General features: G+C 34.4%; 1 protein-coding gene across 3 annotated transcripts in view; it reads right to left on the bottom strand.

The window, feature by feature from the left end:
- LOC123538869 (probable E3 ubiquitin-protein ligase TRIML1) overlaps nt 1-23,914 on the bottom strand; it is a 54,073-nt gene extending 30,159 nt beyond the window's left edge. For all 3 annotated transcript variants that reach the window (XM_053530582.1, XM_053530580.1, XM_053530581.1), the window contains exon 1: nt 23,608-23,914. The gene's annotated coding sequence lies outside the window, so the exon portion shown is untranslated. The remainder of the gene's footprint in view (nt 1-23,607) is intronic.
- Nucleotides 23,915-24,282: the final 368 nt, after the last annotated feature.

Below are 24,282 nucleotides of genomic sequence, written 5' to 3'. Positions count from 1 at the left end.
TGTACTTGAACCCACCCATGTTGCAGGACACATTCTTGATGTAGTGATTACGAGAGACACTGATGATATCATCTCAAACGTGGAAGTCGTCGATCCTGGACTTACTGACTTTAACGGGAAGCTTTATTTATGAGAGAGTTCTGAACTGGACATGAACCAGATCATGCTCATGCCATGTTAACATTTGACTGCCAAGTGTGACTTCGACCTTTGAGCTAAGGATATGAAAGTTGTGAATGACACATGATCTTATTATGGGGTATATTTGTGCCGAGTAATACTAAAATCTATTCATGGATGGCAGAGTAATGAATCGGGCAGGAAAAGCCCCGTTGACATTTGACCTCTAAGTGTGACCTTGACCTTTAAGCTAAGCGTCCGGGTTCTGCGCCTGGCACGGGCAACCTTTATGCCAAGTAATACTAAAATTCCTTAATGAATGACAGAGTTATGGACCGGACTTTCCTTCATATGGTTTTTTTTTTTATATGGCTACTCCTTTGTTCTCTCTATTGTTCCTTTAGCCGCGTAAACGAAAAATAGCTTCATAAAAGCTTACGGGAATGAATGACATCAAAGAAAAAGTACACTTATCAAATGTTCCTATAGCCACAAAAGTATTCAAAAGTAAGCTCGGACGGTCTGACGGACGGACGGAAGGAAAAGCGCAATCCTAAAGTCCCCGAAACTATTTTTCAACCAGTAGGAGAATTATTAACGTATTTTCATACCACTCCAGCATCGCGCTTATTCGTTGTGTTACAATTGTTACATCAAAGTTGGCCATTAAAGGATATTCGCGATTTTACTTTGCAACGCCAAGTCTCGTAACTGTAGAAGAACTCGGGGTTTCACCAGGTGGGCGTTGTAGAATGGGTAGTCGCCCACCACAGCCAGATAGTGGCCATCCTAGGAAGACTCTTGTTTCGGAGCAAGGATGGGCTGATATGTTTTGCCAGGAACGCTTCAAAACACTTTGTAGTGGTGGTTCGTGCATGCGAACCACGCATAGCGGCCAACTCGGTAAAACACTTGTTTCCTCGTGAGCGTGCATCAAAGACGGCCATGTACGGATATTCGCGATTTTTCTTGGCGACGTCAGTCCCGAAACTGTAGAACTGGGGTTGGCGTTGTAGATAGCGTGAAGGGCCACCACACCGAGGTGTAGGTCATCCTTGGAAAACTCCGAGCAAATCTGGTGTGTTTGGCGGGGAACGCTTCAAAAAACGCTTTTTGTGCCTCCAGCAGTTGATTGCATGGGCGTAACCTTAGAAGAAACCGGGGTCCCATCTGGTGGCCGTTGTAGAGGGGGTCCGTGCATGCGGACATTTCATAGCGGCCACCCCTGGAAAACTCTTGTTTTCTCGTGAGCGGGCATCAGTATCGGCCCTGAACTGCTATTCGCGATTTTTTTTGAAGACGTCCAGTCCTGTAACAGTAGAAGAACCAGGAGTCGCATCGGGTGGGCGTTGTAGAGAGGGTGGACGGCCACCACGCCAAAATAAGGGTGGACTGATGTGTTTGGCTAGGAATGCTTCAAAACCTATTAATGCCTCCAGCAGTTGATTGCGTGGCTTAACCATAGAAGAAACCGGGGTTCCCGTTGTAGATGGATTCCGTGCAAGCGGAACCTGCATAGCGGCCACCCTGGGAAAACATTTTTCTCGTAAGCGGGCATCAAATTCAGCCATTAACGGCTATTTGCGATTTTCTGGCGACTTCCAGTCCCGTTATTGTAGAAGAACCCGGGGTCGCACCGTGTGGGCGTTGTTGAGAGGGTGAAAGGCCACCAGGACCAAGTTGTGTTATCCTGGAAAAGCTCTTGTTTCCGAGCAAGGTCGGACTGATGTGTTTGTCCAGGAATGCTTCAAAACCCATTAGTGCCTCCAGCAGTTGACTGCGTGGCTTAACCACAAAAGAAACCGGCCTCCAACCTGGTGGCCGTTGTAGAGGGATTCCGTGCATGCGGAACCTACATAGCGGCCATCCCGAGAAAACTCTTGTTTTCTCGTGAGCGGATATAAAATTCTGACCTGAACGGCTATTCGCAATTTTTTGGCAACGTCATGTCCCGTAAGTGTAGAAGAACAACACAAGGTCACACCGGGTGGTTGTTGCAAAGAGGTTGGACGGCCACCACGCCCAGGCGGTGACCATCCTGGAAAACTCTTGTTTCCTAGCAAGGGTGGACTAATTTGCCAGGAATGCTTCAAAACGCTTTTTTGCCTCCAGCAGTTGATAGCGTGGGCGTAACCATAGAAGAAACCGGGGTCCCACACCACACCACACCCAAATTGAGGCTATCCTGGGAAAACTCTTGTTTCTGAGCAAGGTTGGACTGATGTGTTTGGCCAGGAATGCTTCAAAGCCCCTTTTTGCCTCCAGCAGTTGATTGCTCGGGCGTAACCATAGTTGTAGAGGGCGTCCGTGCTTGCGGACCCTGCATAGCGGCCACACCAGGAAAACTCTTGTTCTTTCGTGAGCTGGCATTAAAGTCAGCACTTAATGGCTATTCGCAATTTTATTTGGCGACGTCCAGTCCCGTAACTGTAGAAGAACCCGGTGTCTCACCGGGTGGGCGTTGTAGAGAGCGTGAACGCCTAGGTTGCCGGAGGCAAAAAAGCGTTTTGAAGCATTCCTGGCCAAACACATTAGTCCACCCTTGCTAGGAAACAAGTGTTTTCCCAGGATGGCGACCACCTAGGCATGGTGGCCGTCTACCCTCTCTACAACATCCACCCGGTGCGACTCCGGTTTCTTCTACAGTTACGGGACTTGACGTCACCAAGATAAATCGCGAATAGCCGTTCAGGGCCGACTTTGATGCCTGGTCACAAGAAAACCAGAAATTTTCCGGGGTGGCCGCTATGCAGTTTCCGCATGCACGGACAGTTTCCGCATGCACGGACGCCATCTACAAAAGCCACCAGGTGGTACCCCGGTTTCTTCTATGGTTACGCCCACGCAATCAACTGCAGTAGGCAAAAAAGCGTTTTTAGGCATTCCTGGCCAAACATTTCAGTCCACCTTTACTAGGAAACAAGAGTTTTCCCGGGCTGGCCACCACCTGGGCATGGTGACCGTCCACCCTCTCTACAATGCCCACCCGGTGCGACCCCGGTTTCTCCTACAGTTGCGGGACTGGACATCGCCCAAAAAAATCGCGAAAGCCGTACAGGGCCGATTTTGATGCCCGCTCACGAGAAAACAAGCGTTTTCCCGGGGTGGCCGATATGCAGGGTCCGCATGCACGAACCCGCTCTATAACGGCTACCAGGTGGGACCCCGGTTTCTTCTATGGTTACGCCCACGCAACCAACTGCTAAAGGCAAAGAAGCGTTTTGAAACATTCCTGGCCAAACACATCAGTTCACCTTTGCTAGAAAACAAATTTTCCCAGAAAGGTCACCGGCTGGGCGTGGTGGCCGTCCACCCTCTCTACAACGCCAACCCGGTGTGAACCCGGTTTCTTCTACAGTAACGAGACGGGACGTCGCCAAGAAGAATCGCGAATAGCCGTTCAGTGCCGACTTTGATGCCCCGTCACTCAGTTGGTTGCCTGGCGGTATAATTTTTATTATTTTCATCTCTCCTTTTTCCAACTATCATGATAAATTAACAATTGAATATTGGTGCATGTAAAATTCATCTACTACTTTTATATAAAAATATATAGTGCCCGGGCCACAATACGAACTATCCTATGCTTCTATACAAATAGGTATTTCATACTTTCGTTTTAATGACATACTATCAGGGGAGGTTCTTTTTCGAAAATTCATAGCCTAAGTCTTCTTTCTTCATACCAAAGTAAAAATTAAATGACCACTATCACTATAGGGATTGTTTATTTCGTTATCCGTGATGATCAATGTTGTATAACTGTCAGCAGTTGTAGGCGTTAACTGCTTTAACTGCCAGCAATTGTAGCAGTTAACTGCTGTAACTGCTGCAACTGCTCATTTCCCACCGATAAATAACATGCCAATTTTGTGGCCTGACGTAAAACAAGACAGCTTATTTTATATAATCGGACAATTCGCTTTCGTATTCCTTAAACCAGACAAAATATTATAAACTGTAACGATATATGATGCAGCTATTAACGGAATCTCACTACCTCGAACATGATTTTAATACATCGTTGTAACAGACAAATGATATTTTAAATGTTGTTATCTTATAAATATTGTCATTATTAATAGTAGATATAAGAGTGCATGTGGTCTATATTTGTACAGTTGTCACTTTGACTAAAAAAGCAGTTGCTTTAGTTTAATTTTGTTGTTGTAAAATTTGTCAAAAATGTGTAATTGGTATGGACTTTGAGTGTAATGAATAATTTACTAATAAATATTTTTAAATTTGGAAACATTTATATATTACCATGAAAAGGACCATGTATGATAAAGGGTGTATGGGCCCCCATTCCAGTTTTGTTTAAATGTGTATCATTAACTTGGCAAATGTATGTATTTTCTCGTTCCTGTTGGCAAATTTCTCAAATACTCCATTAAATTCATAAAATAATAATTTATCTATACGTGTCTGTGTGTTTGTAAATATTTGCTTGATAAGCGGGTATACGTAAAGAAAATAAAAAAGTGGAGATTTTATTTACCTAAATTAAAAATTTTCACGATAAATAACCATTACCATAGTGTACAATTCTTTATAAAATTAGAAAACTGCCGTATAATATTTGAAATAGTGCAGGAATTAAGGGAGATAACTCTTCCTTACTCAAATCATCCATTTGCAATGGAAAACATGGTTTTCTTTGATTTTTTTTTCGAAATTAAGACATGTAGAGTGGTTTGAACCGTTTTATATTTCTTCTATTTTCCATTACCACTTGAATAATCCAAACTATAATAAATTAAACGACTCGTTACCATGGTAACGGAATGTCCATGAATATAATTTTACATAAATGACGAGTTTGAGCTCAATTTCTTTGCCCTTTTCATCATATAATTCTTTAATTACCTGTACATGTCCTCTGTCAGTGTCTCATCTGAGGTGACTTCTGGTTTGCCCTTTGTCTGTCTGTCTGTTTATCTGTCTGTCTGTCACTCAATCCGTCTGTCAATTCCAAAAGTAAAGTATATTTATGATGTAACCTAATATATATATGGGCCGTTCCATGAGAAAACCTGTATTAGTGACAAAAAATCAAAATTGAAATAACAAACTATTCATTAAGAAGATTATTTTATCTTTCAAATCTGACAATTTGAAGTAATTATCTTCACTATTTCAAAGAGTTACAGTGCTTTTAAGTAAGTCACCGAAGGCATTTTGTGACGTGACTTTAAGAACGTCATGAAAGCAATATGACGTCGTCGTGGATGGAGTGTATTTTTCAAGTCATAGATGGAACAAATTAAACGTATCGCTTCTAAACATCATACATCTGAATATTTAAGAACAATTTAAAATGATTTTACTGAAAAAATAACTTAACCGTATATTTTTAGTTTCATAACGGACCTTTTATCTATACACCTCTGTATTTTCATTTGTGATGTCAGTTTCATGTATGTCGTTGCGTTTAAAAGTTCTTTCACGACGATATTTTCAGCTTTACACATGCTTAAGGATGTTGGATACGTTTCAGGCCAAATTGTTCTACAATTAAGAATTTTTTCATACTTTGCATGTTTGAAGATCTTTAGTATCTATTGCATATAAAAGCAAAAAAAAAAGGTAGGTCACCGAACTCCTTTTCATTATATCGGCCATTTTCTACACACACTGTCAAGACAAAAGTGAAATTTGAAAAACCTGGAAAAATTGGGGGTACATTTCAAAACACAAACTATCTTTATCAGTTGTAAAATAATTGTATTTCTAACAATTCAGTTTGAATATGCTATGAAGTCAGTATGAAATTTTAATGATTTTCACATAATACTGTGACTCATTTTCACAAGGTAATATGATTACCCCACCCACATTTTTCCAATGGGACCAGTACTTGTATCAGTCTAAAGATAGCATAACATTATTTCTACATTTACTTTTTGTATTTATTGTGTCTCAAAATTGCTTCAAAATAAGGGGGAAAAAATTGGGGGTCACCGAACATATAAGAGAGATATTCTGTATTTTATCATGAAAGTACCAAAATTTTAGAATATTGGGGTTGGCTGGCAAATAAGCTATAACAACAAATATTTTCATGAAAAAAACGCCTAATCAATATGAACTTGTGTGCAAAACATAATTTTAAATAACAAAATAGTTCCAAACCATTTACATCGACATTTCATCATAAACAAACAGATGTAATATTACCCCACCCACTTTTTTAAAGTTAAGTATGAATTATATAGCATTCTTAACACACCAGCATGAATATTACTATAACAATCTTCACCAAAGTAAAAAAAAACAATATGCATGGCTACATAATCTGGAATGTGTTGCATTATGGGGATGATCCGACCAGTATATCAAGAGTAACGTGCCCCTGATATAGTAACAAATAGCAATATTTACCCATATTTTACAACTGTATCATTTTTATTTAAAGAAATCTTGAATAAACTTATAGACAATGTGTATGGCCATAGGGTCTTGCAAGAGCTAGATTTCAGGCATTTTCAGACTAGCAAGTCCAGAGTTATCTGTCCCTGTTATATAAAAAGTTGCAATATTTGACAATTTTAACGCTCTAGTTTGAACATTTTCATAACAATTTTGATCAGATTTAATGGCAATGTATACGAGCACAAGCTCTTGGAATAACTCGATTTTGGGTATGATCAGACCAGCTTGTCCTGAATTATGTGCTCCTGATATATCACAAAAGCTGTCTGTTAACAGCACACTTGAAGGGGTTTAGGAGATACAGAGCGGACACAAAATTGAAGGCTTTGAGTTGTGACCTTGACCCGACATGGCTGACTCATGGATTCTGCACATCGTCTTGATGAGGTGATCATTTGAACCAAGTTTCATGAAAATCCTTCAACATGTTCAAGGGGTTTAGGAGATACAGAGTGGACACAAAATGTTACGGAAGGACGGAAGATGGAAGGACGGAAGTAGGGAAGGATGGACAGATACCATTCCTACAACCCCCACCACTTGTGGCGGGGGAGTTATAAACACCACGACAATAACCATGGAGGAAATGACCTTCAATTCAGCACCTATAAAATTTCATGTTGTGATAATTGCCTACTAAAACAAGTCCCAGTACCGTACCGTATTATCATTTTCTAACAGATGGTTAACCACCTTAAATATTTCTAACAGGTAGTGAACCACCCCAAGTAATCTTAAATATTTCTAATTGTCACTCAAAAATGTTCTGGTATGTAGGACTCTCAATGAAAATTATCTTATATCATATATGATAATAAATCACCTTAATGTCCAGAAGTTGTCCTTAAACTTTTCCTATAGTAAGATACTGAATTAAACCAACAGGCTACTTCTAATCAGGCCATAGAAATATATAAAGTGTGTAGTAGACCAAATACCTATCAAAGTATCTTTCAAGTTCAGAACTGACTAGTACTGAAATAAATAAATTTCTTTTTAATTCACTGCACAAGATATTATATTTGAAAAATTCTATTAATTGACTATTTGAGAAAAGTACCTTGGACCTTTCATCAATGAAATTTACCAAAATTCTCTAATATAAAGCAAAGAAAACCTGTAATTTGTTCAGGATAATATTAAACAGTAATGTTCAAATAAAATAAAAGTACACGAATTTGTATAGTGGGTATAAATACTCAAACAGATTTTCTGAAAATCTATTAATAGAACAGTTTTACTTTATGATAAAATTAGTTAACCACTGGACCAATGAAAAATCAGTACTACCTTGTAATGAGGATGTGGAAAATTGCTGGAATCCCAAAATGTGTACTGTAACTAATAAATGTGGATCCAGAAACTGAATCAAAAAAATAGGACAAGTCTAAAAATAAATTCCACTGACTAAGATTAGTATCAAAGTACTGGCTTTTAATTGTTAAATATATTGTTTTTAAAAGAAATTTTTATTTTGATGGCAATTTCAATAGATTTAAGAGATAAAATTTGGTTTGAAAAGTGATAGAAGATACATCCAAAGAACTACAAAATACATTATAGCTATTTGATACAACATGCAGAATCCTTCACCAATTATAGTTTAATTCTGTTAAAATCCCTTTTACCAAGTTAATGTGACTTGTGAATTTTCTTTCTATCTTTTACAATAGCACATCATCTTGGCTGATAGTGGTTCTTTTTTTTTCTTTTGTACTTTATTGAAATCACTCAAAAATCCTAACTGATTACTGAAATACTAAACAGTTGTAAAGTTTCAACATCCAATTTTGAAAAATTTTGATTGATTTAAATACACATTAATTTAACATTCACTCTAAACCTGTATGATATAATGAACACAATACTCTCAGATCACTAGCTGTTTACTGGAGGAATCACTGTGTAAAAGTCAAATCAAAATAAGTGTAGACCAGTCTGTAAATACTGTCTCTTCTGTCAATGGTAAACCTGTTTCCAAACTTTTCCATACACTAAAAGTTTTCATTTTACTACTATAATCTTTCTATGTATGTTGTTTCGTCAGAATCACCGGATTTTTTCTGTATCCTAAACTCAGTGTTGTCGACCTCTGTAATTGACTTTGTACTTCTGTTCTTTCACCCACTAACATTATTCCTAAAATTTCTTCACTTGACAAGTTAATCACCACATATGTATAAACATCAACATATGTGTGAAGTCTGGAGTACATCTGACATTGTACATATAATATAAAATTTAAGAGTATCCTGCACAAAGCTCAGCAAAAATTTCTCTCAGAACTGATAATTTATAAATTAATGTTACTTGTCAATCTGACTGCACATCATTTAACGACCACACATTTACAGTTGACACCTCATCACGAACTCTCACTGGGGCTGCATTATTGTACTCGCTCTTACTTGAAACTTTACCAGTTATAAGAAGGAGAAATGTGGTCTGTTCTGCTCTTTATTATTTCCTTAGTATCTGTTCTACCAAGACATTTCTCAAACTGTACTCTACTCATATCTGGTTCTGAAAATAGACATAATCATATATGGTTCTGAAAATTGGCAATCAATACAATTCGCATTGTTACAGAATACTAACTTGATTACTTATAATTAAATATTTTAAAATTATATATACTAGGTCTTTATTAATTTATTCATAAATCATCATGATAAAACATATTTAAGAACAGTGGTCCATTACTCCAGAAAAGATAAAAGAACCTTAAGGCCTCAACAGATGTTAAGTTCTAGTTGTACAACACTAATTATCTCAAAGATGTACAAGGACATCGGGCATTATGCTAGGGATTTTGTCCTAGGTTCAATGCTATTTCTCGACTTCAGTAGCTGATAGTTTTATATAACAGCTTCAAATACTGATAAATAAGTTATATTCCTATCAAACTGTCACAAAAAAAAACAGTTTTATTTCATATTCGTTTTCTTGAAATTCGAAGAGTTTGTAACTAAGGGTCATATTTTTGAAAAATTTAAAATGTGTATTTTTAGTTAAAATAAGCATTGGTATTTAAGGTATGTCTACTATGAAATATTTTAACACAATAAATAAACTGATACCATGCAGATTATCAGTTTTATTGACATTTTTGAAAATAAACGAAACGGAAAAAATAAAAGTGGAACAAAACTTTTGTTCCCTAACTGTACTTCAGTTATTTCCACCCGAGTGTCCATGATAACACTGATGCATTGATCATATCCTATTGTTTGTTTTCTATACATCTATTGCTATACTGTATTTATACACATGTACAATACTGACCGGGCATTATGTGGAGGATTATTATTGAATACATGCAGTGGTGTAGCTGGCCATACATTGGCGTAGTTGGCCTTTTTCAGTTGAAACGGAGGGGTGCAGGAGACTGCCTATTCCACTGCGGGTTCAGGGATGCCTTACTTTTAGCATTTTATATCAGTGGAACAGAACTTTACTAGTTAGTATCAACATTTATATAGATATTCTTTGGGTGTCTGTGTTAGTTCTTTGAGGTCCTTACTAGTATTTCGGTTGGCTTCGAAATAAGTTTCAGATATGTGAGCGAATTGATATTAATTCTGAGGGTGTCAGTGTTAGTTATGGGCGAGTCAGTATTAGTTCTATGGGTGTCAGTGTAAGTTCTGGAAGCAACTAGGTTAGTTAATGAGATGGTGTCTAGTGTAGTTCTGTTAGGGTATAGGATGCTGGATCGAATAAAAGCAAATGTTGCTCTTAAAATGCATTCTAGGTTCGCTTCAACTGTGTCCTACAAAAGGTAAAAAATTTGCACCTAAGTGGCACTATTCCCACAGACGTTCGTCTGTATTTCTTTGTCATGTCTACGTTGAAGACACATATGTAATATGTCGAAGCCACTTGCTTGGTTATTGACTTACGACAGATGCAGTTGTCTCAATCCTGATGACACTCAATCTACGGACTTAGACTGTCAAGAGGTAACATATCTGATTGAAAAATTCATAAGATATACTTATAAGGATCTGTCTGCTTTCTAGCTTGACTTTCTATGTCCCCTATTTATTTAGTTTAGTGTTTTCTGTGCTTGAAATATTTACAAAAATGAATAAAGCTGTAGATATGTAAGGTTTAGGAAACATATGCAATAAGTGTCAAATATTTATGTAAAAATTTATTTGCTGAAACCCTGTACGTAGTTTTTTTTTTCAATTTTAAACACTTTACCACCTGTGACCAAGTGCCATTTTTGCAGCATACGTATATAATAATTATTTACAAAGGCATGTGAACTATTTTGTTGCGTCACTGGGGGGGGGGGGGGGGGGGGGAGGAGGGAAGATGTTTAAAACGTAAAAATGATTTATGTTCATATTTTAATAGAAAAGAGAATGAGAAATGTCTACAAAGTCTTCTTTTTTGTTCATAAACTTGTAAAATGAAGTCGCATTTATCAAGAAATGGTCTTCAACTATCGTAACTATGCAATTTCAGAAGTCTATCCCTATGTCACATTTTCCTTAATCGGATAGGCAATCTGAATAGGAAAACGTCCGAGGTCCTTTTAAAATTGTACATCTTTCACATTCAGACAGTATTCCACTCCCATTTAAATAACAGAGATTTACCTAGTAAACATAGTGCATTAGGTACTGAAAAGAATGTAACCATTCTTTATAAAAAATAATATCCCATGAATTTGATTATGCATGACACAAATGAGCCACGCCATGAGAAAACCAACATAATGGCTTTGCGACCAGCATGGATCAAGACCAGCCTGTGCATCCACGCAGTCTGATCAGGATCAATGATGTTTGCTTTCAAAGTCTATTGCAATTAGAGAAACTGTTTCATAGCAAACAGCATGGACAAGACTGCGCAGATGCTGGTCGGAAAGGCAATATGTTGGTTTTCTCATGACGCGGCTCAAATCATTTAACTTTTTCAGTGTCATCCTTTTTCCATGCATTGAGCAATTGTTTCTGGAATTTCATTCACTTGCCTCTTATCAACTAATTGTACCAATTTGTTGCTTTTCAACGTGGGTGGTACGTAAGGCAAAACTTACAAAATAGAACATGTCCTAATCTGTAGGTCAAGAAAGATTTACGAAATCAAGGAATAGCATCTACACACGATAACATTTGGCTGTACATCTTAAATTTAATTGGTGTTGTACAACAAAAACCTACCGTCTGTTGAGGGCTTTAGAATGAACTAAAATAATTAATAAACAATTACAGTACAGTATGATGATCAGATCTACTATCAAATGACAATACAATATATTTTACATGGCTCACCAGACTTTTGGAATCTGTAAACCATAAATGAACAGGAACAATGCCACACCACTCTGGACAACTTCCGCACTCATTCTGTTGCTGTGCTATTTCGTGTTGATGTCGTATGTATTTCCATGTTTTTTTTCCAGTATTTATTTTTGAAATTTTATGGAAAATGTAGACAAGCTTACTGTCGCTGAGTGGCTGCTTTTAAATTTCCGAGATTTTTAAGCTGCCTTGACAAGTGGTCCAATTCAATAAGTCCTTCCTTCCTGCTATTCTGGAAACTGGACAAAATCCTCGTGGATCACTAGTGTAGGAATTCCGAATGCCAGACAAACTGTGATTTTATACGAACGATATTTAGATCTGTAGAAATACTTCACAGTCTGTTCCGGAACTCTCGACAGCTAACAGTTACTGCCTAAAACTGATGGCAAACGTAAAACAAATGACAGACGTAGTGAGGCGAAGAATTCGTCAACTTTTCAGCCAAAAAACTGCATCAAGACGACACTTCCGCATTGCGCCAAAACAAACGACCGCTTTACGAAACCGGTGAATGTCGTTAAAAATCCCGCGATAAACTTAGATTTAAAGCCTCAATGAATAGTTTCCTTTTACCTTTTCCATTAAGACGCTGATTATTGAGGATTCTCTTGGAAAGCAAGCAAGAAATAAGTAAAATAAAACACACTTAAATTTTTCGACTTTACGTAAACCGAGATCATTCGCGCATGCGCACAAAATGTATCGAACTACCTTAAGAACAAAGTAATATCATATATATAATATTTCTAAGTATAAATGGGCATGTAATAAAAAATATTTGATTTGCATCGAGAAATATGCACTCGTTCTTTCGCGGAATGATACTGCGCTTCTAAAGTCGCGCAATATTTTCTCTGCAGAACTCGTGCATATTTCTCGATAAAAATCTAATAACCTATAATTATTATGCTTGATGGCGTCATATGTTTCCAAAGGTTTTACTAGTGTGGCGGCTGTAAAAGGTATCCACTTACTTTGACTCATTGTTGCTATTTTTCCTAGTCCTTTTGTTTCGTGGAGTCTAATTGATTTTACTACCATACAATTCAACTCGAGTGAGGGGTTTTGCATATTTCGTTACTTCTAATGAAAATACACTATGAATATAATTTGTGTGACCTTCTAATTGTTATTATCATTTATAAGTTGGTAAAACATTCTTAATTTGATATAGTTTGGGATAAAACTATACTTCGCTCAATGATTAATGCCTCTTCCCTCTAACAAAATATTAAGTCTTTATAACAGACTCCTAACAACCGGACAATTAACTTCTCGTTTTCTAGTGAAACAATGGCAAATAATGCATAAAACCTGATTCAAACCTACTATACATAATATAAGTAAACTGATTTCTCTATATCTGCTCTACTCAAAATTAAGAAGTAGAAGTGTAATCGTTGGAAGCATTGAGAATAGCAAACGCAGTCAGAGGCCACCTACAATAAAATATGTAGTTGAAAGATACAGTAGACAGAGTACCAGGGTACCGACAACAATATAAAGCATTTGGGAGAAGAAGTTGGCGAATTTTTTATCCCTAATTTAGAAAATTTAAAAGATTTTGTTTTGATGTGATCTGTGGCCACAGTACAAATAAGAGCTCTAATGACAGCGTACTCGACTTTTTGAAGCCCATTCACTCGATACTATCTTACCTCAACAAAAGATTCAGCAAAATTTTCTCATTTTCAAAAGAAGCACAGTTTTGGAAACTGTATATCGGAGACATTCAGTCAATAGTTCCTGAGAAATCTGCTTAGAAGCAAATGTATCACAAACAATGCTAAGCATGAAAGGGGCATACTTTTTCCAAAATGTCAGCAAATGTTGTTTAAACTGCCATTTGTCAAAAAGCGTATCTTAACAAATTAATTGCTAGAGTTATGTTACTATCCCTATGAGGTCACCTCATAATGCCGAACATATGTGTAGGATTTGAAAGCATTTTGTGTTGATTTTTTTAGAAACCTGATTACATGCAAACTTTTAACCGAAATTTCTATATTAAAAACGAGCATAATTTTCACATTATAATAACAGCATTTCTTGTCATGCGAGGTAAAGATATGCTGCCGAAGACATGTTTGACACGTTTGAAAGCATTTGGGTAAGTAGTTTTAAAACACCTGTTTACACGCAAACGTTTTGTAACGCTGACGCCAACGCGGACGTCGAAAAAGCTCTCGTATTTGAAAAAAAAAAGATGGAATAAACTAGCTTATAACAAACACCTGTCTAAGAGTTCAAAACGAAACAAAACGTCGTATAATGCGGTGAATTAAAACGTATTAATAATGTCGTTGTCGTCGTTTCTTGTACTTAGTGAATAACATCATCACATCTATTCAAGTTGGCTCAATATAGCAAATCTAACTGTAATAACAGGCATTGTTCTTTTTTAAACTTCCTCCAGTTTTAAAGCGGTAGAACGAATTCACACTTTGGGTAGTTATACATTAATATTCATCTTTTTATACTAACACGCAATACTGTTTATACATGCAAACATGCTTTGGTTTTTTACATAGACGCTGTGCATTACATGCTGATTGGTTTCAAACACGAGTTTCCTTTAAGCGGAAAGTTTTTTATCCATACACATGGAAAGGAGTTACATCGGGGATTTGTTAATACATACTAACATTCTAGTATACAATGTGCGCCCCAAAACCCTAATTAAGAGTGACACCAAACCAATTTACGGGGAAAGACATAAAATGGATTGTTTTCGATGATTTAAGAATGTCGTGTTGTTCGTTATAAAAGAATGAAGCCCTTTTATTATTTTTCTGTTTGTTAAGATTTGCAAACTGATGACAAACGAACATCTACAAATGTAATTGTCTGAGAGATGCGAAATTGCGTGAAAAATATGTTTAAGAGGCGACTGTTTCTGATGAAAAATAATGATAAAATCCTTTTCTTGTTATCTGATTTTCAAACAAAACATAGGTAAATAAATTTTTACCTTCAGCAAACTTCAGCAATTTTAAATTCAATTTAAAACAAAGCAACACATTCCTTTCTACATTTAATGTCATCTAGTTTTGTTTAATGTTTTGTTTGCCTCTCACTAACGTTTATTTGTGATGATCATATGATGGATTGTCAAAACTTAACATAAATTTACCCAACGATATCTTTTGAAATTGTCTTCTCTTTAAACAGATTTTGGGTATTGCAGATGTACAGAGAAATGATATTTTGCCCTCCGAATTGCAAAACATATACCGTAACATATGCCCACTGTAACTTAGTTTAATTTGTACTTTGTTGTTTTTGCAGTTTGATCAACCTTTTCGATAAGACAAGTTTTGCATATAAGACAATACCTTTCACAACATACAGCAATAATTTCATAACCTTAAGGTTTGTAACATGAACCTTTTAGTTAAAAAATGTCATAACTTGCTGCAAACAAATTATAATAGCATATTTTCCATTGTACATTTAATCAATTTAGGACACGCGAAGTTTTGAAATTTTGTGTTTGGTTTTATTTGCTGATGGAGTAATTAGGAAATGATATCCAGTGTATAGGTTCTTTCTAGGTCTTCCAAAATTAAGTCAAAATTAACGCAAATCATATTACGTAATTGATGGATAAAACAGTATATCACAATAAGATCAAGTAAACTTTAAATACTTATGCTGTACCAACTTCAGCTTAACAGTACACTTTATATCATAGACCCAATCAAACCGAGTCTGCTATTACTCTGCTTGGTTGCATTCTAAGTTTCCAAGGGATCTTCTTACATATTTTATTAACTGTCACAACAGCAATTTTTAGGTGCCGTGTGGTTGCTATAAAAAGTCTCCCCTTACTTGAAATTAGTGTTGATATATTTTCTGATCCTTTTGGATCACGGAATCCATTCAATACCTTTATAATAGAGTTCCACTTAAGAAATTACTGGTCACTCTACACAAAAGTTCTACTGTTCTGGGTCAGTGTGACCTTGACTTTGACCTATTGACCTCAAAATCAACAGGGGTTATTAGCTGGTCATTACCAACCTCACTATTAAGTTTCCTGATCATAGGCCTAAACATTCTCAAGTTATCGTCCAGAAACGGTTTAAATGTTCCGGGTCACTGTGACCTTGACCTTGGACCTACTGACCTCAAAATCAATAGGGGTCTTCCACTGGTCACGACCAACCTCTCTATCAACTTTGATTATCCTAGGCCCAAGCATTTTTGAGTTATCATCCAGAAACATTTCAACTGTTCCCGGTCAATGTGACCTTGACCTCTGATCTACTGATCTCAAAATCAATAGGGGTCATTTGCTGGTCATGACCAACATAACTGTCAACTTTCATGATCCTAGGCCCAAGAGTTATCATCCGGAAACCGTTTAAATGTTCCGGATCACTGTGACCTTGACCTTTAACCTACTGATCTCAAAATCAATAGAAGTCATCTGCTTGCTACGACAAACCTAACTCTCAACTTTCATGATACTAGACCCAAGCGTACTTGAGTTATCATCCAGAAAGGGACCAATGTTAAATAATGGACAAAAATTTGTATTGTTAATGTCCTCTGAAGATCCTGGCATTTTATTGATATTTTCTAAATATTTACATGATATATATAATAAAAGAACTCTCTTCTAGCTTACTAGTCAGATCATGTAGCACCAGCAATGAATGAAAGTCACAGTTTACTGTGGAATTTACTTCAATCTAAGTAATTGTTCATTTTCATAAGCTTATGTTAATTGTGTCTTAAGAATCCGAATGAAGCTTTATTTGCCTTAATGTCATTATATATGACCCTTGATTGGCTTAATAGAATATTCTATTTTATTCTATTCTATTCTGATCAGCTGGTTGACCTACAGCCCATCACTCGCTTATCCACCAAAATTAGAGCCGAACGGTGAATATATACGTAGACTAATTTACTCTGTTTTAAATATCATCGAGAGCATTGTTTATAACAGTAATAACAACATTTAAAATACTGCCAAATTGTCTAATTTACCCATAATTTCAGAAGTAAACCATCTTGACAACAAACGCTAATTTTCCCGCATGACGTCACACCTGTTTTTTCTTACCTTTACGCCAAGCTCTTCGCACTATATCAAGAGTTTCGTCCCTTCAAATGGCTATTTTCAGAGTAAAATTTTCCGATAAAACTACCGTATTTGTTCGAAATTTACTATGAGCGTACATTAGAACAAATTTCTCTCGTGTATCGTTCTTCGTGTTTTTGTAATCCTCAAAACATATCCAAAAACGAAAATTGTTCTCCCCCGCGCTCGTATCGTATTTTTGTGATAAAGTGCATGAAAATGTCTAAAAATGTACAAAAGTTGTGTTGATGACATGAAACTGGACCATGGATCATGACTTTTAACGCAAAACTGTTACATTTTTTCTTCAAAAAATGCAAGATTAATCCTTCATCTTTCAAATAATACATAACGTTGAGATGTATTTTTACTTTCATTTTCTTTAAAATTTGGGGGCTAAAACTGTGCCTTATCATACATGGTTCTTTCGTCAAATTTATCCTTTAAATATTTCTTTTCAAGTTGAAATACTTTGAAAACTTACTATGCTAATTTTTCACATGATATCGTAAGGTAGCATTAGATATTGATGTTAAAAACATGTATAGAATATCCTCACCGAATGTTTTCAACTTAGCTAAATATAAAAACAGAATGTGCGTAAAGAACTGCATTCACAATTGTAACATTCATATGTTAAAAAATGCTAGGGTTTTAGTCAGTATGGTAGTACATAATCACACTGTGTTTTTAGATATACATAACTTCGATTTCATTAAACATAGATTCTGGTTATTTTTCATGTAGATAAAATAAAACATGTGGCCTCCATAGCCGAAGACGGTTTTCTATATGGCATAGTGACGTCATTTGTGACCTTTGGTGATCTAGTATTAAATTGTTCCGAGATTTTATTGAGCCAAACGTGTGGTCTAGCCAATTAATGATGACGGACGACGACGATTACATGTGATGTAAACATTCAACGAAGGAAATAAATGTGACAAACACAACCAATCGAAGTTAAAAAAGTTTAAAACACTTTGACAGACTGCTCCATTTTTTTTTCACAAATCCACTGTCCATCTTCACATTGGTCTATCATGTGTACACCTCTCAGTGATTGAATATACGATAAAAACGCCTTTTCTAAATAAAGCTCATTCTGTAGTTAATGTAACGGTTTATATTCGTTCAGAAACGAATATTGCAATTTTAGTTGACAAAGTACGTTGTGCTTACACATTGCATAACAATGTAATGATAATAACAAAGAACATATATTTGCTCGAGTTTGCAATGGTTTTAGAAACGCTGAATACTTTTAAGTGATAAAAAGTTAACCTTTTAATATATCATTTTCTCAGAGATTACTTCTCTTTCCGCTAAATACAGTATATGCATCTAACTCGATATAATTATTAAATGCATTATCTACATTTTGCACGTTGTATGAGTTTAGTCCGATGTGTATATACTTGAACTAAATATACAAAATGTAGTTGAAATACATAAGGACACAATTGGCATTTTAAATGTTGCGATAACTCATTCATGAGATAAAGAAAATTTTCTATCTGTAACTAAATTCTTAAGGACGTATTCCTCATTGTTAATTAATAAGTTATCAGTAAAGAGCTTATATATACTACTCTTTGTCTACATTTGTGAAATATATTGATCATGTGAACAGTTTGCCTATAGTTAAACTGTTGGAATTAAATTAAACCCAATGTTTCTTATAGATTTTATTTTATAGTATTTACCTGGTGTTAAAAACGTATAATTTAAAGAAATGAATTCCATAAAATCAAAATATCAGTTTTAAAACTTTTTTTTCGATTCTGGATTTAAGATACACAATGAGGTAGGCTGATCTTACACACTTCAAGCTCTGGCAGGAATGAGAGACTAATATTACTGACCTGCAACAAATTATATATTCTCCCCTTTGGAATAATCGCAATTTCAGATTCAAAACATACATGAATAGCAGTTGGTACAAAAATAAGATAATCAGTGTTATAATAGATCTTCTAAATGAAAATCGGAATTTATTCAGTAAACGGTACATTTTTAGACTTACATAGAATTATGAGTAATATACCAAACAAGTGGAAAGAAAAGATAAGAAATAATAGAAAAGAGGTCCATAAATACAACGTAGATGTTAACCCATATTTAAAACTACTTGTTAAAGGGCAGTAACTCTTTTTATGATACCATTACAAGTGTTAACGAAATATCCATACCAAATAAATGGAACAGACATTACGACATACAGGTATCTCAGAATTAGAATTTAAATTGTACTTCAAAAGTCTAGAAACAATAAAGGAAGTTAAATTTAAAAAAAAATTAAACTCGAGACAAATCAAAACATTCAAGTAACTAACTCATTTTTGTATAAAATAAATAAAGCCAACAGCAATTTATATCCATATTGTCGTCAAGAACAAGAGACAATAGAGCATTTAACATTTGAATGTGCACATGTTAATACGTTTTTATTTGACTTATTTTATAATAAGTAATTGGGCAAAAGAAAAAAATGGAGTCCATTCAATACATGTGTAATAGAGTTCCGCTTAAGCCGGTGCTAGGGGGCGTGAGAGGTGTTGCACATTTTATTACCTCTCATGAACAGACTCAATCAAACCGAGTCTGCTATTATTCTTTTTTGGTTGCATTCTATGCTACCAAAGGATCTTTTTACAGATTTTATTCATATTAGAATTAATTTTCAGAAGAAGAGTTTCATTTTTTTCATATGATACCTGTAGTAATCGTCAACGATCTGGAAATTATCTTGCTTTACTCCTAAAGTAGTATGTGTATAAATCAAAGTTTAAAGAAAACTGTTGTAGGTACCTCTCTATACCAAATATTTAAAGTTTATTTTAAAGATTTATCTTATAAGTTTGAAATACATTTCAGCCATAAATAATAAGATATCCGAATTTGAAAGGAATTGGTCTCAAGTTATCGAAAGGATAGATTCTTAACTAAGCAGAATTTAAGAAAAAAGTAAAATATTTCCTAACCTGCCAAAATATAATCTTTCATAATTCTAAAATATTAGAAAAATAAATACTTGTTATTTCCGATCTTTTAGTTAGCCATAACTGTCCACTAAGAGTTATTGTGAAATCAAAGGGATTTATCTTTCCTTTATTTGTCAATAAGTTTGCCCCAATTTTCCCCATTTTCTTCTCTTTTTTATATCTTGCATAGTATATATGTTTCATACATAAATTATGTGCTCCTTTTTCCTGTCTATATTTTGACATTTTTTTCATACAACCTTCTCCTCAAACATTTTTGTATGTACTACCACAATTTGAAAATTGTTAGATAACAAATGTCAATGACAATATAGGACTTTACCCTACAAAAATGTGTATACATAAAATAGGTTATTAACTTAAGATAGCATGTTAAATAATATGTTTTGATTATTATTTATACATGTGACTGTATGTATCCATTTGCTTGTATGTATCCATGTATGTATACAATTTGAAATAAATGGGGTTACCCAAATTGGGGCCTGAAAAAAAAAGACCTGTATTTTGAAATTACAGCTGTAAAAGACCTGTAAGTGGAAATTATGACCAGAAATACAGTTGAAATCTGCAGGTGTAAAACATGCAGGTCTCAAAAATACAGCTGTAAAAATTACAGTTTAAAGTTACAGCTTAACATGGTCATGTCTCAAAATTACATCTGTAAATTTTTTGGAGGGAAACATGAGTACTGTCAGCCATCTTAAATGCTTTATGGCGGGATATAACTGAGACACGGCATCATCTAAATATTGAAATTTTATCTACTATAATTGTGAAATATAATGTTTAAGTACATATATTAACTATTTACGCTATATTTGAAGCTGATAAGTTTAAAAGTCATAATGGCAAGATTGTCAAACGTTGTCATCACAAAGAAAGTTTTATAAACAAGATCTGATGCATAGTTTCTACCTTGTATCATTCTCTTGAATTTAGCAATTGCTTTACTGTAAACATATTTCAAATTGTTCTCTTACAGATTTGATTTATTTACTACATCTTTTATTTTGCCATTTTTGTAATTGCTACCATTTCTAGTGAATTACGGTTCATCCTAAAACTTTTTGTACCTGTTTTCGTCCTATAAAATAATGCCCTTTTTTCAACACCTGTAGTATTTCTACAGCTGTAACTTTTAGGCATATTTACAGCTGTAACCTTTTTCATTTTTACAGCTGTAAGTTTTTTTACAGCTGTATCTCATTTGCATAGTTCGACCTGTTTTACAGTCGTTTTACAGCTGTAAATTGAAATCTACAGCTGTAAAATCAAGTTTGTTATATTAAATCTACAGGTGTAAATTCGAAATAAACATGACTCAGTAATTTTAAACAAAAATACAGGTCTTTTACAGCTATGAAATTTCGTACAGGAGGTGGTATACGTACGGAAAGTACATGTACAGTATTGTGGCTGCAACAACGCAAATTTTGATACTAAAATGTAAGTATATTTAAGAGCACATGTGCTTAGATTTTAATAGGGGCCTTTAACACTTCTTGGTCAAAACAAATGTCCTATTATATTTTGTAAAATTATGGAAGATTGTATCAATCAGGTTATGAACCGAATATTTTGAGACACACTGCATGTTTGAACTTCAGTTCGTTTACACTTGGACACTACGATTTTCTCTTTTGATTGTGTCTGATATGTCATTTGTTTTACTCCATTAGAGCAACTGTGACAACGCTGCTTTTGTGTTTGTTTTCTGTCCAGTTTCGCCGGTTCTATTGTTGCTGTCTTCTGCAAATTTAGTGAGTCCATGTGTATATGGTTCGATAGCTTTTAAGATATTTACAAATGACAGTCGTTTTAATGTTTGTATACAAATAACAAAAATTGTTACGTACTAAGCACATACTAGGAATGACAAAAAAGAGGTTCTCAACAGCTTTATTGACTATATAAATGATATCCTACAAAAAATTCACTTCAAGTTATCATGGTTATAAAGTTTGTTTTTCATATTATTTTTTGGATTAATTCTTTTATTTTTGAACATTTCGAGTGATGATATCCTTTTATTGCGATTTAGCTTATTTAAGCTACAAGAACTTGAGGACAGTTTTTACTATAGTAAAAATGAAGAAATGGGCTCTTTATTGTCTACCTTTCCTACCTGTATTTTTGCCAGATTATGGAATGTCTTACAGCACTATTATTATTAATTTATTTACCAAACATTTATTTTACGATTTAATATTTAACAATCGAGAGATGAGAATAACATTTTTATGCATTTAAAGTTTTGTGTTTATACGTACTTGTAAAACCATATGTGCGTTACCTTTAAGGGCGTACATTATGCAAGCTGTCTTTTTACATTTTAACGTCACATTTTATCTTCGGGTAGGGTAAGCATATCAAAAGTAACAAAAATACTAAACGGTGCAAATTTTCAATAATTTAATAAATTATTAAGAATTTTCAACAATTTTCCGACAATGAGTCGGGTACCAAATGGTTAGTAGTTTTAAACTGAAAAAAAAAATACTTTGACATCATTTTCGTAATAAAATGTTGAGCACTATTTTGTCATTCTATAAAGTATTAAGTACTTTCCTTTAAATTATTTGTCAATTCATAATCACTTATTATTGGGTGACTCAATCATATTTCTTAGAAATTAATCGGTATAATGACAATGAAATTGCATAGTGACTATTTTGAGTTAACTGGTAATTACGATATATAAACACTCGAAGACATCATTTCATATAGTTCTCTTTTATTAGGATCTTTGTTTACTTGGGGATAAAGTGGCCGTCTTAATAATTACATTTGTTAATCTGAAATTATACCGATATTTAAGCTTTTACCTTTTTTTGAAATTTTAGCTTCTGAGTATATTATACATTGTGCATACTCAATAACACCTTACAAATTTCATTGAATCAGATATAATTTATGATTAGAATAGAAAAGTCCTATTGCAGTCGTTCTAGGCCAGAACGAATTTCATATATGTCGAAAATATTCTTTCAGAACCCATGAGTCATATCTTTTAAATTCATTTCTGAATTCATCAAAAATTAACACTAAAAAAATAAGGTATATATAAGTGTCGTCAGTATATTCTTCCATAACCTGTTCAGAGTTTTTTTAAGTACTTCTGTTTTCGACATCTAATTAACATACACAATGTACATGCAATTTTAGAAAACAAATAAATTAATCAACTTTTTAATACATCACTTAGTTAATTCAAATTATTTTATAGCAAAGCAAATTTTAAGAATTTCCAATTTAAAGATATGTTTTGGGAAAAAAGTAATTTAATGATTATTTCAAGATGTGTCAATGTTTCAATAATGCAAAAATAGGGAAAACATCTTTGTACTTGATTTCTACAGGTAAAGTAGCATTAAGTTACAACAATTATTTAACCGGGGCGAATATTTTGCATTAAGATATATTTTATTTACAATATCTAATCTAAAATTCGCTTGAATCAAAAAGAGAAAAAAAGTATTAATATTCAGTATGTTTAGTATGAATAGAAACCTACCAAATACAGCGAATTAAAGTATACTCTGGCAATAAAACATTTTTGTTAATCAAATATTAGTCAAACATGACATGGACATGTACATGCAAATCAGATTAATTGAAGTGCAACAGACGTTACCTTATTCACGTTTGTTAATTCCAGTTGACTTTGCGCCTCTTGCAACAATTGCAAATGTTCCAAACCATTGTTAATTTCGTAAAATAATGTCTTCAAGTTCAATTATTTGAACAACTTTCCTTGTATTAACACACTTTTTTTTATAAAAACACAAAATTCTAAGCTATATGAATATGTATGAATTCCTTATATTTCTGCAAAAGTATACAAATAAATGAATTAATATTTAAATATGTAGAACACTTGTCTAGTTAACGATAATCGTTTACTATTAGGTATTTTTAGTCTATCCCGATGACGAGTTATATACCGGATAAAGGAAGTATTTACCTGTTTACCTGTGTAAGGGGACATCTCAAAATATTCAAGTGATATAACGTGGTTAAGTGTAGCATTAATAATGCCACAACTTTATGTTCATACCAATCTAGTGGTTTATATGTTATTCTGGATATGTCATCGCTTAGTTTTTAAACGTTTTAAAGTGAAGTTGCACACGTATATGAATTTCCCGAGCATTTGAGGAATGTTAGATATCATCAGGAAGTCGCTTTGAATTCAGACTTTTGTAACCATGTTTTCAACAAAGATAAATGTAAAAAAAATCAAACATAAATGTAAAATCATGGATAAACGTAGAATAAATAGATGAACTATAGAATTTTAGGCGTATTG

Source organism: Mercenaria mercenaria, chromosome 18, assembly GCF_021730395.1.
Source record: "Mercenaria mercenaria strain notata chromosome 18, MADL_Memer_1, whole genome shotgun sequence".
In the NCBI taxonomy this organism is placed as follows: Eukaryota; Metazoa; Mollusca; class Bivalvia; order Venerida; family Veneridae; genus Mercenaria; species Mercenaria mercenaria.
Note: the sequence above shows the minus strand (reverse complement) of the source record. Positions and strands in the feature narration are given on the sequence as shown.